The following is a 20709-nucleotide window of genomic DNA, read 5'->3' on the forward strand; positions in this document are numbered from 1 at the left end:
ACAAGAGAGGTGTTGTGCATCATGAAATAAAATGATGCCTGGGGCTAACCAGAAGAAAACAAAGATGAAGGAAGAACAAGTGGTATAAGAAGAAAGGAGCAAGTCCTTCAGAAAGAAGGTTCCTGAAAACATCACACCCTGTCCCTCATCCCACCTCAGAAGCTGCTTGCGATCCAGGACGCCTGAAACCCTGACTCTCCAGGGAGCTCAGGGTGGAAAGCTCTCCCAGTAACAATCTGCTGATTTGAATTTCTGATGAATAGCAGCTCTGTGGAACTTATCAACATAGCCAGACCACAGCCACTCTCCAAGGGACAAAGAGCCAACGTCGCCTGAGAGGAGAAGCTTTCTCTCCTTCACCCAGACTCAGCACTTGGTCTGTACCTGGCAACAATAGGAAACAGCAGTAGCAATAGGAAAAGGAGAGTGTGCACGCACCACAGTCGCAGTAATCCTGCCTTGGAAGGCCAACCACATCGCTCAAGAGCCCCACTCCTTTAATCCTTAACGCTCAATTCGGTGAGCTCAATTATCAAATCTATTTTACAGGTGAGGAAACTGAAGCTTGATTGAGCCTGAGGTCAAACCCAGATATGTCTGACAGCACATCTCCAAATCTCTATATCTGCAAACATTGCATCTGAAACTCATGGCTCCCTTACTCTCTTAAATCATTTCTAAGTTAATTGATTCCACAGTTTATAGACCTGAAAGTAGTTAATCATGGAAATGTTGAGAAATAAAGTAGTTTTTCATATACTGTCTTTCTACTCCTCATCCCTTTTGCTGACAGTCTGCTGCATTGAAAACATGACACCAAGGATCTATTTACTTGATTTTTAAACAGCTGTATTGTGATATAATTCATATACCATACAATTCACCTATTTAAAGTATGCTATTCAGAGGCTTTTAGTATATTTACAGAGTTGTGCAACCAGCACTGCTATCGAATTCCAGAGCATTTTCATCATCCAAAAAAGAAACCCAGACCCATTAACCGTCGCTCCTCATTCCCCCTCCCCACAGTCCCTGCTAACCACTAATCTACTTTCTGTCTTTACTGCCGACTCGAATAAATGAATCATACAATATGTGGTCTTTTGTGTCTGGCTTCTTTACTTAGCACAATGTCTTCAGGGTATATCCAGGTTGTAGCAGGTGTCAGTACTTCATTATATTTTATTTCTGAGTAATACTCTATTATATGAATATGCCACATTTTCTTCACCCACTCAACAGTTGACATTCGAATTGTTCTCACTTTTTGACTATAATAAATAATATTGCTGGCTGGGCGCGGTGGCTCAAGCCTGTAATCCCAGCACTTTGGGGGGCCGAGACGGGCGGATCAAGAGGTCAGGAGATAGAGACCATCCTGGCTAACACGGTGAAACCCCGTCTCTACTAAAAAAAAATACAAAAAACTAGCCGGGCGAGGTGGCCGGCGCCTGTAGTCCCAGCTACTCAGGAGGCTGAGGCAGGAGAATGGGGTGAACCCGGGAGGCGGAGCTTGCAGTGAGCTGAGATCTGGCCACTGCACTCCAGCCTGGGCGACAGAGTGAGACTTCGTCTCAAAAAAATAAATAAAAATAAATAAATAAATACATACATACATACATACATACATAATATTGCTAATAACATTGGATCCATTTACTTTTAATTCATCAGACTTTCCTTTTACCCTAAGGGTTACTGTGAGTTCCCATAAGTCTGTAACAAATTGCTGGAAGCAAAAAAGGCTAAAATCCCTGGGCAAAACAGCCATATGTGTGTCATATGTACCACCTGTGCCCAGTTTGCCCACAACTTTCCCATTTTTAGGCTTAAAGTCCTGGGAAAACTTTGTCCCAGGAAAAATGGAACAGTTGATCATCCTAGACTGGGATTTAGCTCAGAAGACAATTCTAGAATATCTATTTCCTGGGATGTTTTGTGGTTTCTGATAAAGGTGTAGTTATATTTAAAGAAACTGGCTTATGCAGTAACCCTCATTTTGCATACTTTCATTTAACAGGAAACAATTATTTTTAATTCTTACATAGTGATCAATGCCTAACATTTTCATGTATACCCATTTTAGAGTTACAATTGATGAGGCTATTTGCCTTGCATATTTTTTAAGTGGAATATACTAGTTACACATTAAATGGCCTTGTTGGGGCTGGGCACAGTGCCTCACACCTGTAATTCCAACAGATGGGAGGCTGGGGTGGGTGGATCGCTAGAGCCCAAGAGTTTCAGACCAGCCCGGCCAACATGGCAAAACCCTCCATCTGTACAAAAAATATAAAAATTAACCTGGGCTGTGGCACGGGCCTGTAGCCCTCTCGGGAGGCTGAGATGACAGAATCACTTGAGCCCAGAAGGTGGAGGTTGCACTGAGCAGAGATGGCACCACACTTCACTACAGCCTGACAGAAGCAAGACCCTGTCTCCAAGAAAGAAAAAAATAAATGGGGACAAAAAAAAAAAAAAAAAAGGCCTTGCTGGAAGCTGAAAAACTTACGTCCACAGGGTGGCAGTGTAACACTCTACAAACTTGGAATTGAAGTAAAAGCTAGGTTAATCAAACTTCATCTTTTATTTGAACTATGTGATTTTATGGGAAAATGGGTAGGAACAACCAACTACTTGTGAAACCAGTGGTTTTATTTTATATTGATGAACAGCCACATATGGCTAAGTATTGATATATTTGAACCACAGGGTAAAGACAAGAAATACAAATTGGATGCCTTTTTTGAGCTTGTTTTTAAAAATGCTTTTGACAGAATTATAGAATCATAGAAATCTTAGAAATCACACAACTCAGTATTTTCAGACATTTTCTCACCAAAAAAAAAAACACAGGTCACATTTTCTAGTGCTATAAACGCCTATAACATTTAATAGAATGCAACATCACCTCTTTCCCTTCACTTAAGAAAGAATATTCAAATTCACATGAGTGACTTTAAGGGGCATTATAAGGGTAATCTCAACTCTTTATTTTTAAATTAACGACTCCCTGGCTTCAATCCTTGATTTTTAGAAATAAATTACTTCTATATGGTTTACGGTGGTCAATCCCAACACATGAGTGTGTCAAACTCCTTAAAGTGAGAAAGTATGACCATAGCACAACCTCTTATCGAATGCTGGACCCACTCCTACAGCATCTGTAACAGATATCTACCCTCAGGGAAATGGGCACGAAAGCAATGACCTTTAATGTGCATTGGCGCCATTAGCATAAACCCAGTGTTTGCAAGCCGGACATTTATTTTGCGTATTTTTTTCTTCTAAATTATTTTTTCTTTCTTCTAGATTCTTTTTTCCCTCCTGGGGAAATGTATACATTTTCTAGCAAGCAGCAACAGACTTGGAATTTAGAAGTTATTTTAGTTAGTTCATGTGATTAAAGGTAAGGGAAAATGTATGCAGCAGCCACTTACATGATTCAAAAACAACACTGAAATCTCTGAGAAAAACAGCTTCTCTGTTATGGTTTGTAATTGGCACCCCAGGCCAGCTTTCACCTTCTGTTAATAATGAGGCACTATAAGCTCAACAGCTGAGCAAAGATAATTTAGCAAAAGAAAGATAAACACAAACTAAATTTGAACTCAGTGATATATATTTGTATTTTCTTCCCTTTTTGTGTCAAATCATGATGTCCATGGAATAAAAAGCAATTTGATCTCTCAGGGCTATTTCTGCTATTTTCTGTTTTCTTCTAGGAGTCTTCAGTTCAATCTTAGTGGTGTTTTATTTTAACTACGTTGATTCAGACATTTATGATGGCATTGCTGATATCCAAACATGTAGGCAATGAAAATCTAATCTAGGAGAGACTAAAATAACACGTTTAAATTATCTACCCTGTTCTGTCTATGAACTTTTGTTTTGACAATCTAAATGCCTACTTCTATAACTCTTCTAAACAAAACTACTGGATAATAACAATTAGATTGATCTGAGTTGTTTTTGTTTGTTTTTAATATTAACAAGTGCCCTCCAGGACTGCAATCCTCTTGCTGCAGAGGATCTTTGAGGCATAAAATATATACCTAGGAGTGTGAAAACTCCTGTATTCGTCTGAGTCAAACAATCTTTTCTCTAAATAGTATTGCCTGATATGTGTGAAGTGATCCTTTGCTAATTAGTTAATACAATTACTCTCTTTTCCCACAAGGCCAGGGACTTCCCACTTGGAGAGTTTCTCAATAGATCCTGAAGTTTGCATAATAACATCCTGTTTGGTAGAATAGGCAATACAAGCACTCTTCTGAGACGAATGATGCTTTTGAAAACCAAATCTTCAATGTTTCTTTTTGGGATGGTTGCTCCCCTTTGTAACAGTTTTCAAAGGCCCATGAAGGCAACCTGTGTGTTGTTGGTTGCTCCGGCATGCAAAACCAACTTTCTGAGCTCATTAAGGTTTGTCCACAGGATCTTGCCCTAGAGCTGCCTGTGCTGACTTCTGAAAATCTGGGTTACTATTTTTGAGGTCCCGAAGTTCAAATTAGAACTACCTGACGGTGGCAATCACAATAGCTTCCACTTACTGAACTCCTTACTACCAAGGCTAGCTGTCTAATCCTTGCAACACCACACAGTGGTTTTTATCCACAGGTGCACATGAAGAAACAAACTGGAAAGCTCAGTGACCTACTCAGTGCAGAGCAAGGTTTGAACCTGGGCCTGATACTGACCTTGACCTTTTTCCACCAAAGCATCCTGCTGTCCTGGGCCTCTTTCCACAGAGGAGGACAGACGCTTATACGGGAAATACCTGTATGGCTAACCCAAGAAGCAGTAAGGCTGTGACCTGGGTCCTAATGCAAGTTAGAAAGCTGGACAGCTGTGGCTCCTGCCTTAGAACTACTGAGACAGAACTACTTGACCTCCATCAAAAGGTCATCAGTGGTTTTTTATTATAGATATCTCGACTCTTATCCTTCCCTAACTTTGCCTCATTTCAAGGCTTTTTCTGCTTTACTCATTTTTATATTGTTTGGAATTTCCATAAATCTATTACTTTTGTAATTTTTAAGGCAACGAAGATACTCTTTTTGAGACAGTCTCACTCTGTCACCCAGGCAGGAGCACAGTGACACCATCTCAGCTCACTGCAACCTCCACCTCCCAGGCTCAAGTGATCCTTCTGTCTCAGCCTCCTGAGTAGCTGGGACTACAGGTGTGTGCTACCACACCTGGCTAACTTTTGGTGCTTTTGTTTTCTGTAGAGACAGGGTTTTGCCCTGTTGCCCAAGCTGGTCTTGAACTTCTGAGTTCAAGCAATCCTCCTGCCTTGACCTCCCAAAGTGCTGGGATTGCAGGTATTGAGTCACCTGTGCCCGGCCGAAGATACGGTTTTAAAGTGTTGCAACAATGTTGTCCAAAACTTACATTATAGAGGTATTTGATAGCTTTAAGTGTGGTGTGTGATACAAAGTACTGAGAGAAGTTATAATTATAATTATAATAATTATGATTATTATCTGAGATGGAGTCTCACTCTGTCACCCAGACTGGAGTGGGGTGGTACAATCATGGCTCACTTCAGCCTTGACCTCATGGGCTCAAGCAATCCTCCTGCCTCAGCATCCCAAGTAGCTGGGACTACAGGTGTGTGACACCACACCCAGCTACTTTTTTTATTTGTTGTAGAGACAGGGTCTCACTATGTTGCCCAGGCTGCCCTTGAACTCCCGAGCTCAAGCAATCCTCCTACCCTGGCCTCCCAAAATGCTGGAATTATAGGCATGAGCCACCACATCCAGCAATGAGAGAAATTATGAAATTGAGTCATGGCTTCCTGAGCAGTTTGAAGTGAAAATGGGAATCAGCACATTGTGGTCCAAACATCCCTCCCACCATCACCTGTCTTATCTATAATAGACATTGTTAGGTTTCCTAACAATGATTGAAGCAGGTATGGTGAACAAAGGACCGCTGGTTACACATGCTCTGGCAGCAAGTGTCTGTGCCTCACCCACCCCAGACCCCTCCTTGATCCTAACGCAAAGGTGATTTAGTTATATAGAGGATGACACTCAAGTCTGTTGCACGCATTAGCTAAAACTAAGAACAGATAAAAGTTCAATAACTCATTTTTTAGGACTCTAAAATGGTCGCATGTCAAAACAACTGTCAAATTATCGTATGTTCCTGCCACTCACTATGTGACTTTGGGCAAGTCACTTAACATCTCTGCTATCATTTCCTCCTCCAAAAATGAAAGGGTTGGAATGGATAATGGTGCATTCTCTTGTAGAGTTAACATTCTAGAATTTTAAGGTGCACTTTCAAAATATCCATGGGCCCTCAGGTTGATTGAGAGAATCAGCTCCAAAATGATCGCCAGCATGAAACAATCATGGTAAGGCCAGCTCTGTACAGCTAATCTCTCACTGCCCTCTCCTGTTTTCTCACCCCACATTGCGGCACTTTCTTTCTCTTCTGTCCACCCTTCCTCACTTCCAGCACTCCTTCCTATACTAGAATCAACTAGACCAAATATTTAGATATAGATTTATCTTGGCTTACCAACATTGACTAATTTTACATTGGAACAAAATATCATTAACTATCGTGCAAACACAATGGTTGCACGAAATAAGGAAATGTCTTCCGTACTTCTGAAAATGTGTCTTTACCTCACTGAAATACCTGTAAGCTGGGCATGGTGGCTTACATCTGTAATCCCAGCACTTTGGGAGGCCAAGGTGGGAGGTTCACTTGCATCCAGAAGTTTGAGACCAGCCTGGCAACATAGTGAGACCTTGTCTCTACAAAACATCAGAAATTTGCCTGGGTGCGATGGCTCACACCTGTAATCCCACCACTTTGGGAGGCCAAGGCAAGTGGATTGCTTGAGCTCAAGAGTTCAAGACCAGCCTGGGCAACATGAAGAAACCGTGTCTCTACAAAATATACAAAAAATTAGCTGGGTGTGGTGGTGCAAGCCAGTAGTCCTAGATCACCTGAGCCGAGGAGGTGGGGGCTGCAGTGAGTTAAGATTATACCACTTCATGCCTGAATGGGCAACAGAGGGATACCTTGTTTCGAAAAGTGAAAGGAAGAAAGAAATGCCTGTAAAAGTGACCTTAGAACTGTACTACACTGTAGAATTAGAAAGGCTTTCAAGTATAATATTGCAATATTCCTGATGAGTTTGAGAAGTAGGTTTCATTACTTCTCTATGACAGATGAGGAATCCAGCACTTAACAAAGAAACAATTTGATCAAGAACTCACAGTTGATAACTATGTATGCAAATCCAGTTCTATTACATTGAGATCCTCCAGGGTAAGGTCATTAAATACAAATGTCTATCTCGAATTTTAATTTCCAAGACAATTTACTTTAGGCTTGTATAAGTCAACTTTACGACTTTTTTCTTGAGAAATAGTACCCCAAAATATCCACTTCAAGAATTGTAACTAGACTGTTGATGTCTACCTTCTTGGAGATGCCATTGGTGTTTTATGTTTTGTTTCATTTTGGCTTAATATCCTCTTACATGCCATGCCCAGAGAAGGTGTTTAAAAAGTATTTTTTAAAAGAAGGCATGGGTAGAAAGATGGATGGACAGATGGACGGATAGATGGACAGCTGGGTGCACTAGTCAAACATCAGATGAATGAATGAATGAATGAATGAATGAACTTGGAATCATTTGTCTTTTCAATTATTGATGAGAAAATATTGCAACATTTTTATTAGAGCCACTTTTTGTTTCCATTTATTTAGTAAGCACTTTTATGCATTTATTTAGTATTTGCTCACTTTAACCAAGCATTGATAATTAAAAATATAAAACTGAAAATTACTCCACTACTTACGTACATCCAACCCCATCTGATGTACTTAAAAGCATGAAATGACAAATTGTTAAGTTTTTTATTTATTTAAGACCCAGAAAACTTGGCAATAACCATCTCCAAAATATTCAATCTGTCAGACGCAGAGTTCAAGCTACTATTGCCTATACTAGTTGACTTTTTTCTACAAAGAAGAAAAGTAGAAAAGCAATTTATCCTACAATTATTAAAAGTTAAATATATAGATATTGCAAAAACAAGTTTTCACTGGGTGTATAATAATTTGGGGTAAAGATGGATTGAGCCTGGAAGACTGTGGGAACCAGGAAAAACAGGCCTAACCAGCCCTTCCGGTACAAAAGAATTGAATTTGAAATGAGTCAGGTTTAACACTGTAAAATGATACCTCAAAGTCCCTATTATAACTTTACATATATAAAACCACATTTTATCTGCATTTAAAAACTTTATCTGTATGATGGTCAGTGTAGTCACAGTATAATAATTATATTTGAATAGCAACATGCCTGTGCCAAAAACCAAAGCCCAGTTTTGGAAGTTCTGAAGGGATACACACAAAATATAACAGTGGTTATCTGAGGAGGGTCAGGAAAGGGAACCAAGAAGACACAAATCTAACTCTGTCCTATACTTTTTAAATGTTTACCTTTATAGAATAATCACATATTGCATTTTAAGCATAAAAATATTTAACTTTTTTATGTTCAGTTTCTGGAGTATGTGATAAATAATTCTCAGCAAATTTCTACTCTGCAATGTAAAGATATCTACTCATATTTATATTGATTCCTTCTAATTCCGTGTGCATGAAGATCTAAGCATTTGAGTGAATATAACGACTCCAGAGATCAGATGTATGTTTCTAACACACTGGAAGATGTGTGTTCCAATGATCTTAGAAGCATTACTGCCAGCCAAAGTTTTCAAACACACTCACAGTTTCCTCAAACTAGAACGGAAGAAATTAAAAGTTAAAGTCATCATTATCATCATAAGATGGAAAGAAGTTTTGCAAACATGGCTGTATATGTAATATAAATTTATTACGGATTACTATTTAACTATGTTTCAACTGATCAAAGTCTACCATTGCAAAATATAAAACATACATATTGCAAATGCACAGCATTCTATAAAGCCAGAGAGCATCTAGGATAATGGTTTAAATTGAAGATACTTCTTTGTTTAACACACTTACATGTTTAACTGGATTTAGAAAAGACTTTAGAAGTACAAAGCATTCATAATAATAAATTGGCTTTATTACTTAGATCACTATAGAGAGGAATAAAGTGTACATTTTCAGAAGAGTATAAAAATTAGACTTTATAAATATATAATCATTTTAAGATAGTAATATCAGACCATATCTCATTTATCAAATAAGACTGAGGGATGAGATATTGCACATTAGCGATTTTTCAAATAGCTGAAGTTAGCCATTTCAGATGCCTTTTTTAAAATGACAATCTATTGAAAATGGATTAGATATTTTCTCACCTAATGAGCAGAATATGGAGCAGAAATGTGCTTTGTCCTGAGGTTACGGATGTTGGTTGTTGTACTGGACAAGGCTCTCCCCGATGGCTAAGGTTTCGAAGTGCTGTTTCACTCTCTTGCTGCCTCTTGCCCATTGTTCCCAGCATGTCTGCAGCCCTATTTTCATTTTTCCTTCTAGAATACCCTTCCCTAGTAACACAGTAATAATTGAAAATGTCCAGCGAGAGCCTGATAAGCAAGCTTGTTTAATCTGTGAATTTAATTTTACACACAAACCTGAGTCAACAGATTCTGATAGGAAGCTCCGATAACAGCTACACTCCTCTCTAGTGGTGAGAATAGTACCTTTAATCCTTAGCTCATACGCTGCTTTTTGTTAAGTCCAGGCTGTACCTTGACCCAGGTGGATAAGATGATAGAAAAATTGGCTGGCAAATCACCATAATAACAAAGTTCAGGTTACTTGCGTGCCTGTGAAAGCTGTAGTCTCCAAGAGGGGCTCCCAATTAATAGCATCCCTCTTACCTACCCAGTGATGAGCAATTTGAGTAAGAAAGTAAGAATGGAAGTCTTTACTAATTAAGTTCAGTTGGAAGTGCGGAACCCATATGGGCCTACTAGCTAAACCACAGAATTAAGATTTGCCCACTCAATCCTAGAAGGCCCAAACCTAAGCGAGACCTCACAACGGAGGCTGGCTCTGAAGAGAAAGATAAAGAGCTGAGCTATGCATGTTTCACGTGTCTTTCTAAATTTACCAATACCTCTTTTTTTTTTTTTTTTCCAGTGGACAGGGAGAAGTTATCTACTAAATGAGTAAATGAATGTTTGCATGAATGAAGAGTAAATTTGGTTCTTCCTAGTTGATGAGTGGGAAATTTAAAAAAATGTGGAACCCTTCACAAATTTGCGTGTCATCCTTGCACTGGGCCATGCTAATCTTCTCTGTATCACTCCAATTTTAGTATATGTGCTGCTGCCAAAGTGAGCACTAAATTTACCAATACCCCTTAGCTGCTGTTTACATTCAATCTACCCAGCTTTCAACTCCAGATAACCAGTCTTCCCTTACTTCTTCATCTCTTCCTCCTTTAATTACCTCAGGTGCCAGGATGGAGCTAACCATACTCATTTCAAGGCCCGGTATCATCAAGGTCCGTACCCAACTCATTTTTGTTTATTTATGTATATACTATTTATCTTCCAACCCTGCTCTCTTTCCAGCTACAGGCAACAGTTGTAATGTGGTTTATATGCTTTCTTGAATTTGTGTGCAACCTTGTAAAAAAAAAAAAAAAGTATTGTTGTTTGTGTATGTTAAACGCTTATATAAAATTACATATAATGGTTCCAATATGCATCTTACTTTTCTTACTCTATACCATGTTTTAAAGATCTGTCTTTGCTGTTACATGTACATCTAGTTCATTGCTTCTAAATGTGATATTGTGCTCCATGGTGTGCATCACTAAGTTTTACTTGCTTATTCCAAGTGATGGACATCCTAACTCCTCTACTTCCTCATTCATGTCCTGTTATGATCCTGGCAGGGTAGTAGAGCTATGGGTACGTAATGTGGCTGAAGGCAGCAAAATCACTGTCCATAAGCTATACTAGCCTACATTCCCTCCAGCAGTGCAGAAGGTTGCCTGTGACCCACCACCACCACCAAATGTTGTATCATCCAACTATTTTTGCCATTCTTGTCAGTGTAAATTGGTGTCTCATTGCATTGAAAATTCACATTTCTCTTATTACTAAGACATTTTGACAACTCTTATATACTCGTTAGGCATTTGGATTTCTGTGAATGATTGTCATATTTATTTTGCTCATTTTAAGTAACATTTTCTGTATTTTTCTGAGGAATTTGTAGTTACAAACATGTTGCAAACATTGGTCCCTTGTGTGTTTAGGAGTTACAAATATCTTCTCCCAATCTTTCCGTCCTTCTATAAATTTTGTCCATTGCATCCTTTGCAAAATAGAAAACTTTAATTTTTTTGCAAGAAAATTCTGAAATGATATTGCCTTATGGTTGCATTTTTGTTCTGATACGAACATGAGCCTATATTTCTTCCTATGACAGCTTAGGATAGGCTATTCAAGTTTATTTTTGCCCCTCACAATCAAGTTACATGATGAGTTTATCTACGAACTCATTAATAAAAGGTTATGTAACCTGCATATCTACATACAAATAATACCTTTTTGCTTTTGGTGAAAAAAGGGTTGGTTGGTTTTAGTATTAAGGTTGTGTGGGCAAACAGACTTGGTAACTGTACAGGATAGGAGTTGAACAAGAATCTCCTCCCCTAACTTCTTCAGTAGATATGAACCAAATTTGTCTAAGCAGTAGATTAATAAATGGGAGGAGACCTGTCCAGAAACCCATAAATCAAGCCAAGCCTAAATCAGGCCTGAGCCCAAATCTCAAGGGCAAAGACTCAAACTAATTTAACATCTTTAGATTGACACGGAAATTGCAAGGTCTTTCATTGTAGTCTTGCTTTGTGGTCCTCCAGCACAGTGTATATGATCAACAACCTTTAAAAAAATTTTTAACTTTTAAATTTGAGATAATTTTAGATTCACATGCAGTTGTGAGAAATTATGTAGAGAGATCTAGTGGACACTCTTTACCCAATGTTTCCTACTGGTACCATCAACAAACAATTGTGCAATATCACTACCAGGATATTGATGTTGATACAGTGAAGACACAACCCTTTCCATCACCACTGGGATCTCTCATGTTGACCTCTTACAGCCACACCACTCCCCCACTGCTGCCCTCTACCCCTTAGCACCTGGCATCCACCAATGTACTCTCCATTTCTACAACTCTGTCATTGCAAAAGTGTTACATAAACAGAAACACATAGCATATGACGTTGCGTTATTGGCTTTTTTCACTCAGTACAATACGGAATGAATCTGGCAATTTACTCAGGCTGATGTGTGTATCAACAGCTTCTTGCTTTTTTTGCTGAGCAGTATTCCATGATATGCATGTGGCACTGTTTAACCACTCATTCGTTCATTGAAAGACATCTGAATTGTTTCCAGAATGTGGATATTATGAGTAAAGCTGCTATAAACATTTGTGTGCAGGTTTTTATGTGAATATAAGTATTCCTTTCTCTGTGATAAATGCTCATGAGTGTGATTACCGGTTTGTTTAGAGCTGCATGTTTAGTATTTTAAGAAACCGCCAAATTATTTTCCAGAGTGGCTGTACCGTTTTATAATCCCACCAGGAATGAATGAGTGATCAGTTTTCTATGTCTTCACCAGTATTTGGTGTTGTCACCATTTTATTTTAGCCATTATGATAAGTATTACTGATAATGTACAGTCTTAACTTGCATTTCCCTAAGCGATAATGATGTTCGGCGTCTTTACATGTGATTGTTTGCCATCCATGTATCCTCTTATGTCATACGTTTCTTCATGTCTTCTTCCCATTTTCTAATGGGATTTCTCGGGTTTTTTACGGCTGAATATTGAGATTTGTTTATATGCTCAAGATACCAGTCCTTTGTCGGATATGTGGTTGGAAAATATGTTTTCCAATCTGTAACATGTTTTTTTTTATCCTCTTAGACTTTTTGTTTGTTTGTTTGTTTGTTTTTTGCAGAGCAAATTTTTAAAATTTTTATGTCGTTCCATTTATTGATTTTTCTTTTTATGGACTGTGCATTTTAAGTACCCAGTCTAGGAATTTCTACCTAGCCCTACACACTGAAGATTTTCTAAAATTTGTGTTTTCTAAAATGTGTTTTCTGAAATTTCACAGTTTTAACACAAGATATAATCCATTTTGAGTTAATTTTTGGATAAATTGTGCTTGTTAAGGTTCTTGTTTTCTGTTTTTGTTTTGCCTGTGGATGTCCAGTTGCTTCAGCACCACTTGTTGAAAAGCCTCTCTTCTCTCTGTTGAAATTCTTTTGCGCTTCTTTCACAAATAAGTTGGGCATATTTGTATAGGTCTGTTTCTGGGTTGTTTTGTCCCATTAGTTTTTGCGTCTATCTTTCTACCAGTGCCATATTATGTAGCTACATATTGAGGCTTGATATGGGAAAGACCTATTCCTCTCACTTTACTGGTCTTTTTCATAATTGTTTTAGCTATTCTGGTTCCTTTGCCTTTCCATATATATTTTAAAATAATTTTATCTGTGTCTACAAAAAATATTTTTTGAGATTTTGATAGGAATTGCATTAAACCTATATAGCAATTTAGGCAAAGTTGACATCTTCAATATGCGGAGACTTGCAGTTCATCAACATAGTATGATTCTCCACTTAAATTTGATCTTTTTTGGTTTCTTCCATTTGGTTTATTTCATCAGCTTTCTGTAGTCATCAGCATGCAAGTCTTGTACACATTTTCATAGATTCACACCTAAATATTTTATGTTTTTCACAGTTGTAAATGATTTTATAGTTTCACTCTTGACATCTACCGTTTACTGCTAGCATACAGAAATATGATTTTTGAATGCTTACATTATATTCGTCAAATTTCTTGAGCTCACTTATGTGGCCTAGAAAATTTTTGGTCGGTTCCTTGGAATTTTCTACATAATCAATTATGTCATCTTCAAATAGAGACAGTCTTATTTTTTATTTATTCCTTTTCATATGCCTTTTTAAATTATTATTATTATTTTGCTTGCTTTGGTTATTTATTTATTTATTTTTTTGTCTGCTTTGTTTTTGTTTTTGCCTTACCAAACTGGCTAGAACTTCCAGCACTCTGTTGAATAAGAATGGTAAAAGGAGAAAACATCCTTACCTTATACCCAGTCTTAGGAAAAAAAGCATCATGCTTTCGCCATTAGGTATAATGTTAGCTGTAGATTTTTTTGTGGATTTTTTAATCAAGTTGAGAATGTTCCCCTTTATATCTATTTTTCTGAAAGTTTTTTTCATTAGTGGCTGCTGAATTTTGTCAAATGTCTGTCCTGTATCAATTAATATGACCATGTAAATTTTTTCTTAAGTCTGCTGTTACGGGGAATTACATTGATTAATTTTCAAATATTGAACCAGCCTTGCATCCCTGGAATAAACATAGCTATGGCGTACATTTTTTACATATTGCTGAATTCTATTTGCTAGTATTTTGTTAAGGATTTTTGTATATATAGTCATGAGAAATACTGGCCTGAAAGTTGTTTGCTCTGTTTTGTTTGGTATTGCCTGTTTTAGTATGAGAGTAAAATCAGCTTTATAAAATGAATTGGAAAGTGTTCTCTCCTTTTCTCTAAAGATCGTATATAATTGATGTTACTTCTTCCTTAAATTCTCCAGTGAAACCTTCTGGGCCTACTGACTTCTTTTTGAAAGCTTTAAAATTATAAGTTCAATTTTCTTAATAGTTAAAGGGCTATTTAACTTATCTCTTTCACATTGGGTAAACTGTAGTAATTCTTGTTTTCCAAGGAAGGGATTCTTGTTTTCTACATCTAAGTTGTCAAATTTATGTGTGTAGAGTTGTTTATAGTAATGTATTTCATCATTTTCCTGTTGATGTCTGCAAAATCTGTAATGATATCCCTTGTTTTATATACTGATACAGGTAATCTATATATTCTGCCTATTCTTTCTCTGAGTCTTGCTGAAGGTTTGTCAATTTTGTTGATCTTCTCAAAGATCCAAATCTATTTTACCTATTTTTTCTATTGTTTTTCTGTTTTTAATTTTCTTTTTTCTTTTTTTTTTTTTTTTTTTGAGACGGAGTCTCGCTCTGTCGCCCAGGCTGGAGTACAGTGGTGTGATCTCAGCTCACTGCAACCTCTGCCTCCTGGGTTCAAGGGATTCTCCTGCCTCAGCCTCCTGAGTAACTGGGATTACAGGCACCCACCACCACACCCAGCTAATTTTTGTACTTTTAGTAGAGACAAGGTTTTTCCATGTTAGCCAGGCTGGTCTTGAACTCCTGACCTCAGGTGATCTGCCCGCCTCGGCCTCCCAAAATGCTGGGATTACAGGCGTGAGCCACTGCACCTGGCCTTCTGTTTTTAATTTCATTGACTTCTGTTCCTATCTTTATTCTTTTCTTCTTTCTATTTGTGTTAGTTTTAGTTTGCTCCTGTTTTTCTAAGTTCTTGAGATATTTCTACTACTGATTTTTAGTTTGATTTCATGGTGATCAGAAAACACATTCTGTATGACTTCAATTATTTAAAGTAATTGAATTTTGTTTTATGGCCCAGGATATGGTCTATGTTGGTATATGTACTGTGAGCACTTGAAAACAACATGTGTTCTGCTATTAGTTGGTGAAGCATTCTATAAATATTAAATAGATGCTGTTGATTAATGGTGTTGTTGAGTTCTTGTATGTAATTTCTGACTTTTTGTACAGTTGTTCTATCAATTGCTGAGAGAGGGGTGTTGAAATCTCTAATTATAATTATGTGTCTATTTCTTCTTTCAGTTCTATCAGTTTTTGCCTCACACTTCTTATGACTCTGTTGTTGATGTACACGTATTTTGGATTGCTACATCTTCCTGTTGGACTGAACTTTTTATCATTATATATGTACAATTTCTTTTTCTCTGATAATTTTTTTTGCTGTAAAGTCACCTTATTAGATAAATGACCACTCTTGCTTCTCATTGATTAATGTTTGCATGATATACCTTTTCCATCCTTTTACCTTCAACCTGCCCATATCATTATATTTGAGGGGAGTTTCTCGTAAACAGCATATAGTTGGGTGATGGGGTGACTTAAGTTTACCATTATATTTTTTCTTTTCTATTTGTTCTTTCTGTTTTACATTTCTCTATTTTCTTTTCCCTGACTTTCCATGCATTACCTAAACATTTTCTAGAATTTCTTTTGGATTTATCTATAATGTTTTTGAGTGTATCTCTCTATATCTTTTATTCAAGATATGGAGAGAGAGAGATCTTAATCATAATCTACTGGTGCCATTATTTTTCCTGTTCAAGTGAAGTATAAAAACGTTACCTCCTTTTACATCCTTTTACTTATTTCATTTATAATAAGATAGTCTTATACAGTATATTTCTTCCACATACATTTTTAAACACATCAGATTCTGTCTGAAATAATAATATTATAACATTGTATTTTTGCTATACCTTTTTAATGTTCAGATATATTTAGATACACAAATACTTACCATTGTGTTACAATTGCTTACAGAATTCAGTGCAGTAACATTTTGTACAAGCTTGTAGCCCAGGAGCCATAAGCTGTACCATGTAGCCTAGGTGTGTAGTAGGCTATACCATCTAGGTTTATGTAAGTACACTCTATAATTGTATTAGTTCATTTTCACACTGCTATAAAGAACTACCTAAGACTGGATAATTTATGAAGGAAAGAGGTTTAATTGACTCACAGTTCCACATGACTGGGGACACCTCAGGAAACTTACTATCATGGCAGAAGGCAAAGGGGAAGCAGGCATCTTCTTCACAAGGTGTCAGGAGAAAGAGAGAGCAGTGGGTGGGGAACTGCCAAACACTATTACACCATCAGATCTGAGAACTCAGTCACTAACATGGAAATAGCACAGAGGAAAAGAGGAAAACACCCCCATGAGCCAACGACCTCCCACCAGGTCCCTCCCCTGACGTGTGGGGATTACAGTTTAAGAGGAGATTTGGGTGGGGGGACACAGAACCAGACCATATCGAAAATGTTCAAACAATGATGAAATCTCCTAACAATGCATTCCCCCGACATTAAGTGACACATGAACGAATCATGTTATGAGACCCAGGAATCTATTTATACTTTCTCTTTTAGCTGGCTTTCTCTCTGATGCATGTCCAGCAAAAGAGTGATGTACTAACTCACGGAGCTCTCAGGTGAAGGTAGAAGTCCAGGTTCCCCGCTTGACCTCCTTGACATCTGAGGTGGAGGGACATTTGTGGAGTCAGTGGAGACAAAGTGGAGGGGATGTTGGGATGCTTTGCTACGGCCTCAAGAGGGTGAAAGTCTAGGTGCCCCACTTTGCTGGTGTGAGCGACAGCAGGGCCACCTTTTGACTGTGGTGTTTGAATGGATTAGAGCGGTTACCATCTAAAAGTTTTATCGCACGCTGTGCTGACCCTTTTCTGATCCTTTGACTAGAGAGGACTGGCTTTTGTTGCTTTTTATTTTGTTGTTTTTGTTTTGTCTGTGCCTGCTGGTGTTTGCCGGTTGCAGGCTTATTCAGCTCTAAGTCTGGTGTATGTAAAGCAAAAAGAGAACCTAGGCTACTCACCACTGTGTCACTTCTCAGGTCCCAATGTCTCTAGGCAGTCTGCCTTCTCTCTCCCTTCTGAAGTCTTATGTTTGTATTATATATAATATTCTGCATTTTTAGTTATACTTAGTGGAAGGAATAAGGAAAAGTGTGTCTACTCCATCTTCCCAGAAGCTGAAGTCTAATAGCTTCTTTTTATATAACACATTTTTAGAACACAGCACATTGTACATTTCTAGAGCAGATTTCCCACGGAGCGAATTAAGAGGGTTATGGGATTTTTGTGATATGTGAACATACAGAAGAACAAGGGAGAGCTAGGCTTCGCCATCATGAAAGACAGGAAGGCAGAAAGGAAACAATTGTCTCTAAAATAATAATCTAGTCACTCTTGTGCACTAGCAGAAGAGAGCCAGTGACCTAGTATAGTGTGCAGAAGTATCTGGCTGAGACTCCAACAAAAGCTTCAATTCCTCAGCCTGTCATTCCCAGTGTTGTGCTTTTATTCTTTGAGCATAGAAGCTTTCTTTTAATACCTCAGTCAGACATGCATGAGAAGCATAACAGGAGCCTTACCATCCTACATGAGTAGATTTTTTTGTCCCCAAACCAGACTGTTTAGTTTGCTTGGCTCTGGAAAACCCAACCCTGATTCTACTTGCGGCCTAGTCTTGACATTTTTCTTGGTCTCAACAGTTTTCAACGTTGTGCCATTTTGTCTTTGGCAGTTCCCTGTTATGTCTCTAACTGGAGATCAGGCAGACTAGCTCCTTCCAAGGAAAAGCAAGACCCTCTTAGTCTCCCAGGGAGGGTCTGGTGACTCCAGAAACCCTAAGCTTATGCTCTGCATCTCAGGTATACTCGATAACTAGAGAAAAAAACTTAAGAATATAGGTATGAAGACGTCGTGGGTCCCAGGCCCCGAATCTGATGAACAGTACTTAATTCCAAGTCCCCTTGTTAGTGAGGAAGAATATCAAATGTGTCCCAGCACTCAGGGGAAGTCTTAGGAATAAAGCCAATTGGGTTCACCTTCCAGGAGGGACAGAAAACCTTGGCTGAGGAAATGAGACAGGATTGATATTGTTTTCAATAGCTCCTCTTAAAATATAAATCTTTGGTAAGATGCGATCAGTTACCATCTCAAAGAGATCTCTGAGCTGCAACAAGAGAGCAAAGCTTTATAAAATGGATCATAGAATAAGCATGGAGCACCCTTTAAAACTGCAAAGAGGAGGCCGGGCGCGGGGGCTCACGCCTGTAATCCCAGCACTTTGGGAGGCCGAGGTGGGCAGATCACGAGGTCAGGAGATCAAGACCATCTGGCTAACACGGTGAAACCCCGTCTCTATTAAAAATACAAAAAAAAAAATAATAATAATTAGCCGGGCGTGGTGGCAGGCGCCTGTAGAGCCAGGGAGGCTGAGGCAGGAGAATGGCCTGAACCCAGGGGGCGGAGCTTGCAGTGAGCCGAGATCACCCCACTGCACTCCAACCTGGGCACAGAGTGAGACCCCGTCTCAAAAAAAAAGAAAACTGCAAAGAGGAACAGTGTGGAAAGGAGGTGGAGGAGAAACTGTTTAGCTCATATTTTAACCACAGTCTGCCAAATTTTTCTCCTTAATGATCTCCTTTGGTAAGTTTGAGAAGGCAGTAAAGAGCAGGGTGCCAAGACAGGGAGCAAGTGGTGGCACACACTTGTGGTCCTAGCTACTCAGGAGGCTGAGATGGGAGGATTACTTGAGCCCAGACTGAGGCTGCAGTGAGCCAGGATCGCACCACTGCCCTGTAGCCTGGGTGAGAGAGCAAGAGCCTGTCTCAAAAAATAAAGAAAGAAATAAAGACACGGGGCAAGGAGAGGGGAAAAGGAAAGTGCCTGGGATCAGACTGCTTGGCTTCCAACAGGAGTTCTGCCAACCAAGTGTCAGGGCTTCTGGATTCCTTATAACCTGCCTCTCAATCTCCTAATTCTATACTCTCTATCCAAATAGAAGTTCCGTTAACTAAGAGAACAGTTGTCTGACTAAAGACTTTGGAATTAAACCTCATAAAGGATTCCCTATTTACTTAGAAATCTCTGCTAAGAAAGATTATTCAACTTCTTGATTCCAAGATATTTATCTCTCTTGTTTTTCTCTGAACTTTAATCATCTTCATTTGGTCTGGAATCATGAAAATGTTTAAATCACATGACACAACATTAAGATTTTCAGAGAAAATGGAAAAAAAATCTCTTTGAAAAGCAAAGCCTCTCTGCTCTCAAACATGCTGAAATTCAATCCTTCATGTATTTAACTAAATAAGGACCTTTTCTCAGGATACAACTTGTAAATGTAGGAGATAAAATGCTTTAGAAAAGCGGATGATAGGTTTTTTTTAATCAGTAAAATTTACTTTTAGAGCAATTTTAGATTCACAGCAAAACTGGGTGGAAAGTACAGAGTTCCCATACACTCCCTTTCCCCACACACTAACAACTCCCACATTAGCAACATCCAGCACCAGAGTGACTTCTGAATGGATACTCTCATTTGTCCCATGCTTCATACCTTTCCTCTCTGTGGGCACTGCAGTGTTCGCGGATGTTCTATTCTTGCCCCATCCATGTCAGATACCTGTATTTGGGAACTCTCAGATCTCAGGTCTGAACATCTGAGAGTCACAGTGGGAGGCCAGGGGATGGGAACCACATTTTTATTGTTTCTGTTATTTTTTAAGCTTCCAGTAACACTTTCCAGAGATCCCAAGAGATTGCCTCCACTTCCTTGGAGTCTCACAGCATCCTGACAGTCACGCAGGAGGTGATCCAGGTCATCCATGCCTCCTTCTTGTATAGATGAATGAACTGAGGCTGAAAGATGGGGAGGGGTTTGCACCAGCTCATGGAGTTGTGGAACCAGGGCTAGAACCCAGTTTTCTTTGACTGCCTGTCCAGCACCTTCTCACTGTGTCATATATGACATGAGCATAGCAGTTGAGGGCAGGAGCAAGGCTGTGCTCAGGGCTCTTCAGTTCTCCTACTCCCTCCTCTCAGCCTCCCCTGCTCTGACCATATTGGTTTTAATTTCTCAGAGGTTTTAATCTCTCAGTTCAGCCTAAAGGCTGAAGGTCAGTATCGGGTTCAGTATGGGAACACC

At 38.7% G+C, this 20709-nt stretch overlaps 1 protein-coding gene across 1 annotated transcript in view; it reads left to right on the forward strand.

The window, feature by feature from the left end:
* The first annotated feature begins 6307 nt into the window (after positions 1-6307).
* DCBLD1 (discoidin, CUB and LCCL domain containing 1) overlaps positions 6308-20709 on the forward strand; it is a 97444-nt gene continuing 83042 nt past the window's right edge. Inside the window, exons 1-2 of the mRNA XM_011935098.1 lie at positions 6308-6370; positions 17131-17240. The gene's annotated coding sequence lies outside the window, so the exon portion shown is untranslated. The remainder of the gene's footprint in view (positions 6371-17130; positions 17241-20709) is intronic.

Source organism: Colobus angolensis, unplaced genomic scaffold, assembly GCF_000951035.1.
Source record: "Colobus angolensis palliatus isolate OR3802 unplaced genomic scaffold, Cang.pa_1.0 Scaffold14, whole genome shotgun sequence".
Classification (NCBI taxonomy): Eukaryota; Metazoa; Chordata; class Mammalia; order Primates; family Cercopithecidae; genus Colobus; species Colobus angolensis.